General features: G+C 48.4%; 1 long non-coding RNA gene across 1 annotated transcript in view; it reads left to right on the top strand.

Annotated features, from left to right (window-relative positions):
• The first annotated feature begins 296 nt into the window (after positions 1-296).
• LOC109319242 overlaps positions 297-7994 on the top strand; it is a 13706-nt gene continuing 6008 nt past the window's right edge. The window contains exons 1-2 of the long non-coding RNA XR_002103430.1: positions 297-310; positions 7293-7296. This is a non-coding gene — a long non-coding RNA (uncharacterized LOC109319242). The remainder of the gene's footprint in view (positions 311-7292; positions 7297-7994) is intronic.

The following is a 7994-nucleotide window of genomic DNA, read 5'->3' as shown; positions in this document are numbered from 1 at the left end:
GGCCCCACCTGGTGGCTGGAACTCTAGCACCGTACCACTGATTTTGTTCAGTCTTCAATTCCTCATGGCTGGCCTCAGAGCATCTGCTCTCTGTGTCTGCATATGTAATACAGCCTGAAACAACACTTTTTGGGATTTGTGGGCTATCCCTTTGGTGTCCTGCACAGTCTTCACTAATCACAATTACTATTCCTCTTTTCTTTTTTAATTCTACTAGGGAAGGCTGAAGCCACAAAAGTTCCATTGGGAGTTTGAACAAACCTGCATCCCAATGCAGAACTGATTTTGTACCTAGGGTTTTTGCAACCAGGTTCATTTGGATAGCTCAAATCCAGGCTGGTATTCTCATATACACTCTGATGTTTTAAATAAACCATATTAAAGGACTAGGGAAGCCACAATATTTACATTCAGATCTAAACCTTTCCACCTATCATCAAATCTTTATATACAACAGGCTTTTGGCTCAGTCCCTTCTCTACAAACTAATACTGAGCAGTTCCTAATTGTGATAAGACAGTTAAGTCCAGATCCAGATTTTACATGTCTTTCCAGTGCAGCACCAGGTGCTTTTAAATAGCAAGCTGTGCTAATTAAAAGTGCCCGGTGATGCATCAGAAGCAGTGTATCAGTGGCGCAGCGCACATCAGCACTGAGAAAAAGGAGGTAGTGCGCTTTGAGCTAAAGTACATCAAACATGTTTTAGTTAATGTGCACCACCGCCATTTTCTCAGAGCTGACGCATGCTACTCTGCTGACATAGGACGCACCAGGCTGCCAGTGCACATCAATTTACATACTTGAGCAGACTTGATTAATCAAATCTGCTCCAGCAGACTCCCCGCATGTGTGTAAGTGCCCTAAGTGCTTAACTGGTGTAGGTGCCACCCATGCTTGGTGTATGAGCTTAGTGGACAGACCACTCACCCAGAAAGTAGGAGACCTGAGCTCAGATCATCCTGAGAGGAGCCAAATGGTTTAACCCAAACCCACAGCTTCCCCCTCTCAGTATAGTGTGCTAAACAGTAGGGCCTAGAACTCAGACCTCCCTCTTCCTGGACAAGTGGTCTAACTGCTAGTTTATTGAGCAAAAGATAGGTCCCACCATCAGCAATGACCATGAGTGTTTGAGTGAAAGTAACCAAGGATGCTACATTTTGTGCTGAATTCACTGTTGGTGACTTAGGCATGTTCTGAGAACACCTAATGGATCAGGCCTGACTGGGGGCTTAAGTGGCTTCCTGTCACTGATCTAAATTGCAATGGATTAGTCATCAGCACACTCACACTGCTCCTCTGCTGAGCATACCAAAAAGCTCAAATCATAGGTGCCCAGGGAACACAGCAATCCAAAAATAAAGCCGTTCAGCAATCTCTGATGCCTAATGCAGTGGTGTCAAACATATAGCTTGTGGGTCAGATTCAGCCCACAGAGGTGTTTCACCTGGCCTGTGGGGCTTCTAGTGGGACAGGAAATCTGTGGGTGGGACAAGTGGGGGCAGTTGATTCCCAGCAATGGAGCTCTGAAGGGTACGTGTATTGATGGTGGGGAGGTGAACAATGACTGTGTGTTAATCTGCACGCCGCTGCCACTGCTCAACCCATTGCTGCCAAGTCATCTAGCCTGGGAGGCTCTTTGCAGGTCAAACTTCAGCCCATAAGGAGCCTGTGGTGCAGATGTGGCCTTGGGTGCAGGTGAGTTTGACACCTCTGGCCTAATATATTTTATGGCTGCAAGAACAGATCCTTTTTGTTCACTCCTTGGAATTCAGACACTAGCTAAACTCCTCCTAAATCTAGTTCAAATACCTGTGAGTGTTAGGGTGAGATTACACTTTGCAATTAGCTCCTGTTAAAAGTGCTTAAAACTTGAAAGATTGCACTTGTTCAGGATCATTAACTAGTGCTAAGTGCCCTTTAGGCATCTTATAGTTAGGCCACTTCAAGGAAAGTGTTAACTAGGTAGTGTTAAGCAAACTTCTGAGCAGTCCACTGACATAAAACAACCAATTTGGAGGCTTCCAGCTTCCCAGGAGGCACCATTGCCAGCCTTTCCCACTCTCTTGCTCCAAGGACAAACTTTCTACATTTCTGAACTCTATGGTAGCCTGTGAGCCTGAGGAAGAAACCGCGGAGGGCTGGGGGGGCTCCTTAACAACTCATCAACCCCTGGCAGCCTGCACTCCATGCACCTATGCCCCACTCCCCTGAAAAACTGCAGCTACCCAGCTGCTATGAGGGAAGACATGATCCCTTTAAACCTGAAACAGCAGCTCAGAAGATCACAGAAGGGGAAGTGCTGCTGGCCCCAGCCAAGGCTTCTGCCCCATTCCCTGGTGGAAGGGAGGGGGTGCCAGCCTGCAAGTAAGGTGGGAGGTCTCATGTTGCCAGCCCCAACTCCTCTCTCCGCAGCCCTCCCTTGCAGCCCACTGGAAGGAGATGCCCTTGGCCCAGAGGAGGAAGGGAACTTGGCAGTGTGGGCTACCAGGGGCAGGAAGCACCAGTACCAACCCTAGACCCCCAGCAGGAGGGAACTGTGGATGGGCTCCTCGGTCCCCCTTGCAATTGCCCCACCAGACCTGCACCCACCCCTCCATCAAAACCCCACTTGCAGCCTATTCTGACCTCCCCCAGCCTCAAGCCAATGGGGAAGGGGGTTTGGATAGGGGGCCCACTCCTCTTCCACTAACAAGTGAGAATCTAGAGTCTTTATTCTTTTACCTCCTTTTTTACTTCAGATAAAAATGTATTTAAATAAATTACTAACCTTTACATAAAACCCTCCATGCCCCATGTCTGTTTTTCCACTTCCTGGCATGTTGTTCCATGCTGCTCCACCTCCAAACACGCTGCTCCCCTGCACCTCCCAAAGCATGTCCCTACTCACCAGTCCTCTAATGGCAAATCAAAGCAGTGCACATTAAAGTAGGTATTAACCCTTAACGTACCACTGATCATTAGCTTGCAATAATCTTAGCACCAACTAACACTCCTTATAATTAGCACTTGAAAACTTGAATGTGTAACCTCATCGTAATTTGGATCTGGCCTTTCCACTCAGTCTGAGCCCAGCAACAGTTCTCAGTATAATCACAATGAACAGAAATGAAGAGACACCACGGAAATATCTGGTACATGCACACATTCTCAAATGACCTATTCAGGAGGTTCTTCAAGTGATTGGAGTGGTGACATGTAAGAGATTATTTCTAGGAACAAAGGCCTGTCTTCTGTTGCTGTGTCTTCTAGGTGGTCTGCCCTAATCACAAAGCATTGTTCAGGGTTTGAGTTCTAAGCTGATTACAGTCATTTCACATGAATCTCTGTCCAAACAGCAATCGGAGCCAGTTAACACTTGCAAGGCAGGAGTAAACAATCCAGCCCTCCGCTACCCCAAACTCCTGAGAGAATTTCCTACAACAGAGTGGCATTGGTGATGATCACATTAGGTTATGGAGGGGATGTTTTCTTGCTAACCAAAGCATGATCCTACAGTCATTTCCCTTCACCTCTCCCCCTCTACATCTAACATACCTCACCCAGTTCAATCATTCGCATTTCTCTAAATGCACCTGTAATCTGATGGGAATGTAGGAGGGCCTGGATCCATAAATCCAAGAAAGATGATACCCTGCTTTCAACAGAGGCTGCTAACACATGATGCTTCAGAGAAAGGTCAAACCCTTCAGTAATTGCATCCCTCCCTTTATGTGTTACATGGACCATAGAGGGAAAGGGCTGGAAATTCTTTCTAGGTCCCTTCTCTCAAATGTTCACAAACCCAAACTCTGAGCCTTTAAACTGAACCCAGCCTAGATGTGAACCTTCTTTCCTTATCTAGTTCTTCTTTAATTAGCAGTGGAGCCATGATAGCTATAAAAAGCAAGTGAGTTTTACATGTGAAGAACCATCTGGAATTGTGAGCGTATCAGTATTCTTATCCCAGTTGGTAACTTCCTGGTGAGGTGAAGAAGAGATGCCTAATAAGAAAGCAATAGCTTTCTGTCCTAAAGCACGAAATCTTATTATCTTGGGGTGAGGTTCATACTAAGGGCATTTAAACTGTGACTGTCTGTATGTTAAAAGTCTGTTAACTCATCCTGAGTGCCCCCTGAGTGTCTCAAAGTTATGCCACTTCAGGTAAGGGTTAACTCTAGGCCATGCTCTTTTTAGCATAACTTCAATTTGCTCTACAAAGATAAAATGAGCAATTGGCAGTCCTCCAGTATCCCAGGATGCACCACTCCCAGCCTCCCTACCCCTCCCACCCCAACCAGGGATAGATCCCAGGTACTCTGGCTCCTAACCATGCCCTGTTTACCTGTTCATAGCTCTTTAGCGGCAAATCAAAGCTGTGCAGGCAAGAAACTGTATCAATCCTTAACATGTGACTGCTCACAGCAGGTTCTAACTTTAACATTGCTTAACATTCCACAGTTTTAGCATGGGCTATGTGTAAAGTGTAACAGCACCCGTTTTTTGGTTCATAGCTTAGAGACCATTCATTATCTATCCTTTTGGAAAGTCTAGAGCTGCATTTGTTTAGGGGGCTTAGAGCAGTGAGTCGCACAGATCAGCTGTCCACTGCCTGGAGAAATGCTTGCACTGGTTCTCTCAGTGAAACTGCCCTTTAATGTCATTAAGTGGGTTACTGGCTCTTCTATTCTAGAACAGGGGAAAATGGAGAGAATTATATAACTTTCCCAAATGCCTCCATGAAATGCCTATAGAGCTTATGGGTGATCTATTGCTATTATAACAGTTACTTGCAAGCTGGTGCAAATTGAATCAATGTGCTCATATGCAGTAGTTTAAGAATATATTACAGGGGCAGGCAATTATTTCAGCTGGAGGGCTGCTTAGCCAGTTTTGGTGAGCTACTGGGGGCTTCAAGGGTGACCCCACCCCAAGAACAAATACCCCACCTCCTGGCTGCCATCTTAGGGCCACACATCCTGGCCCTAACCCCTGACCTTTGCTACCAGAAGCCCTTCCCCAATCCCCTGGAAGTACTCTATTTGGGAAGGGAGTTTGCCATGTTGGAACCAGGAAAAAAAATACACACACACACACACAAAAAATCAACATCCACAATAACATATTTTAATTTTATTTTAAAAAAATAAATTTTGCCCTGATTTGTGTGTTTACATTGTGTCTATAAAGGTAATTGCATAATATCTCAAAATAAAGTCTTAATCTTTTATACTGCAGGGGTGTGAAGGAGTGTGGTGGGGTATGGGGTATGGGGCTTGTGAGGGGATGTGGGTGGGCATGTGTGTGTATGTGGGGTGTGAGGGTATGTGTGGATGTGGATGGGTGTGTATGGGGGGGTGTATGGGGTTTGTGGAGGGCTGTGGAGTGTGTGGGGGTGCATGTGTGTGGTGGGGAGTGTACATGTAGCAGTGAGCAGGGTTCCCCCCAGAGGCACACGGGTGTATGTGGGGGGTAAGGGGTGTCACAGGACAGCTGGGCACTGAGTGTATCAATTTAGTTGCAGGTTGACTGAGTGCTGCAACTGTTTCAGCCACTGAGCTGTTTGGTTCAGGATCGAGGAGGCAGAGTTGGGAGTAAAGCAATGGCAAATTTATTATAGCTTACACACACACAACAGTTAACAGAAAGATAATTGTGATAAGCAGATAATGCAGTATTAAAGAGCTAATAGTAAATAATAACAACAGATAATAACAACAGATAGATAGATCAATCCGTTGCAGGCCAGCTGGGCACTGTGAGGGTATCAGCCACTGGGCTGTTTAAAACAACAGATAGACAGACCAACCCATGTTGGTAACTTATCGATAGTCCCTCAATGCCAGGTGCGTGCCAGGTGATTCCAGCAAAGTGAGGCGCCCCGATCAATGCTGTCGAAGGGATTACCGGGGAAGGTTCCTCAATCAGGGTCCAATCCTCACTCACACCGGAAGTCTGGGGTCTGGGCGTGGAACAGTAATGACTGTTCTGTTCCCTCCTTCCTGCTGGTCACCTGATACATGCACTTTTTATACCTAGTCTTATGTTAATCTGTTGGCTTTAGAGCCACTCACAATCTTGCCCTATAGCTGTTACCCTATGAGGTTGAAAGGTGTTAAAAATTATTATAAAAGATTACTACCCAGATCTGAGTTTATCCAATAAGCAAATTACAATGCAGCACCTTTAGGTTTGAAATTGACATTGCTCTGCCTAAGCCCGACCCCTTTTAGGTTTCTCTGAATATGCTTTCTTGGGATTTGCTTTCCTGGAATGTGTTGGGTGTGCCAGGCTGAACACTGAGCAAAAAACTGTTAGGTCAGCTAATCTTGCAGCTACAGCTTTGCCTATGGGGCCCAGTCAGTTCCACAAACAGTTAATTTATCATTTTGATTAAACTCATGACAGACAAGTTACATTTGCGGGTTATGAACTTACAAGCTTTATATTAGCTAATATTACCTGTTTAGGCAAAATACCAAATTCCTCCAAGAAGTACATATGTATTGCTTATTAATCCCTCTGGCTCTGGCCGTCACAGAGGGGCTTTCAGGGAGGTGTGAGAGAGGGTGTGGAGGGTGCAGTGTTTGTGGGGGGTGTGATTGTGTGTGGGAAAGGGTGTGATTGTAGGTTTTGTGGGGGAGGATTTGAGGATATGATGGGGTTTGCATGGGAGCCCCCATGCACACCCCTCCGAGCCAATCAGCTCCTGCCCCACCCCACAAAAGCATGGAGCCCACACACCCTGTGTTGCTCCTCACCACCATCAATAGCGCACAGCCCCAGGGTGCCCTGCACCCACTCCATATCATCTGGTCATGGCACATCCTGCCACCCCCTGGGCACACAGTGGGGCTGGGGTGGCTCCTTCCAGGGGTAGCTCCTTCCCAGCCCTGTGGTACCAGTGGGGACCTGACACACCCTAAGCCTGCTCCAGACTCACCCATCCAAGCTCAGCAGAGGCAGTGGTGGCAGTACCAGGTAGAAACTGTTGCTCAGCATGGGGAAAAAGTGGCCCCCATCCCTTGCCACTTCTGGGCAGATCTTGGTGCCACTACCCAGAGCCCACACTGGTTCCTGGGTTGCCCTGCATCACTGCTGCCTCTGGGCTGTCCAGCACAGCAGCAGTGATAATGCAGAGCAGCCACGGGGCAGCCCAGGTGGCAGTGACACAAGGCAGCCCAGCGTGGCACAGAATCCAAGCAGCTGCACCAATAACTGCCCAGCAGCGGTGAGAAGTAAGGGCCACTTTTCCCCATCCTGAGCAACAGTTTCTGCACAATGCTGCCACCACTGCCACTGATGAGCCTGGATAGTCAAGTCTAAAGCAGGTTTGGGGCGCACCGGATCTGGGCTCTGCGTGCAGGTTCCCACCAGTACTACGGGGCGGGGGCCAGTGGCGGCAGCAGCTGGAAGGAGCTGCCACTGCCTGGGCTGCCTAGAAAGACAGTCCAGGCATGGAGCTGCCCCAGCCCCACTGCATGCCTGGGGGTGGCAGGACACGCCACAGCCAGGTGACAAGGGCCAGGCAGGACCAACAGACCCACCATGGGCTGAACAAAGCCCCTCTGTGGAGCGGATCCAACCTGCAAGCTATATTTTGCCCACCCTGGTATATAACCTTCCTGGCTCTGCACAAGCCCCCCAGTACCCTCCTCACAGCCCCACCATGGTTGCCCCACCTGCCCCAGCTCCGGCTCTTTAAGAAACAAAACCCCTGAAAAAACCCCAGGCTCACCAGTTCCTGCCTAGTGGGGGTGATCCCCGCTGCCCCTCACTCCCCTGTGCTGTGTGGGGGCTCTGCATGAGCCCCCGAAGCCCCGAGGCCACTGCAGGAGCTGGTGAGTCCAATTTTTTGGAGGGTTATTTTTTCTTAAAGGGCTGGACCTGGGGTGGGTGGAGTAGCCATGGTGGGGCTGGGACAGCGGGCAGGGGCTGGGGGCTCATAGCAGAGCCCCCCTCACATGTGGGGCAATGGGGGGCAGCAGGGATCACCCCCCTACCAGGCAGCACCCAAT

Source organism: Crocodylus porosus, unplaced genomic scaffold, assembly GCF_001723895.1.
Source record: "Crocodylus porosus isolate Cpor-Errol unplaced genomic scaffold, CroPor_comp1, whole genome shotgun sequence".
Classification (NCBI taxonomy): domain Eukaryota; kingdom Metazoa; phylum Chordata; order Crocodylia; family Crocodylidae; genus Crocodylus; species Crocodylus porosus.
The sequence above is the reverse complement of the archived record's forward strand: the minus strand, read 5'-3'. Positions and strand labels throughout refer to the sequence as shown.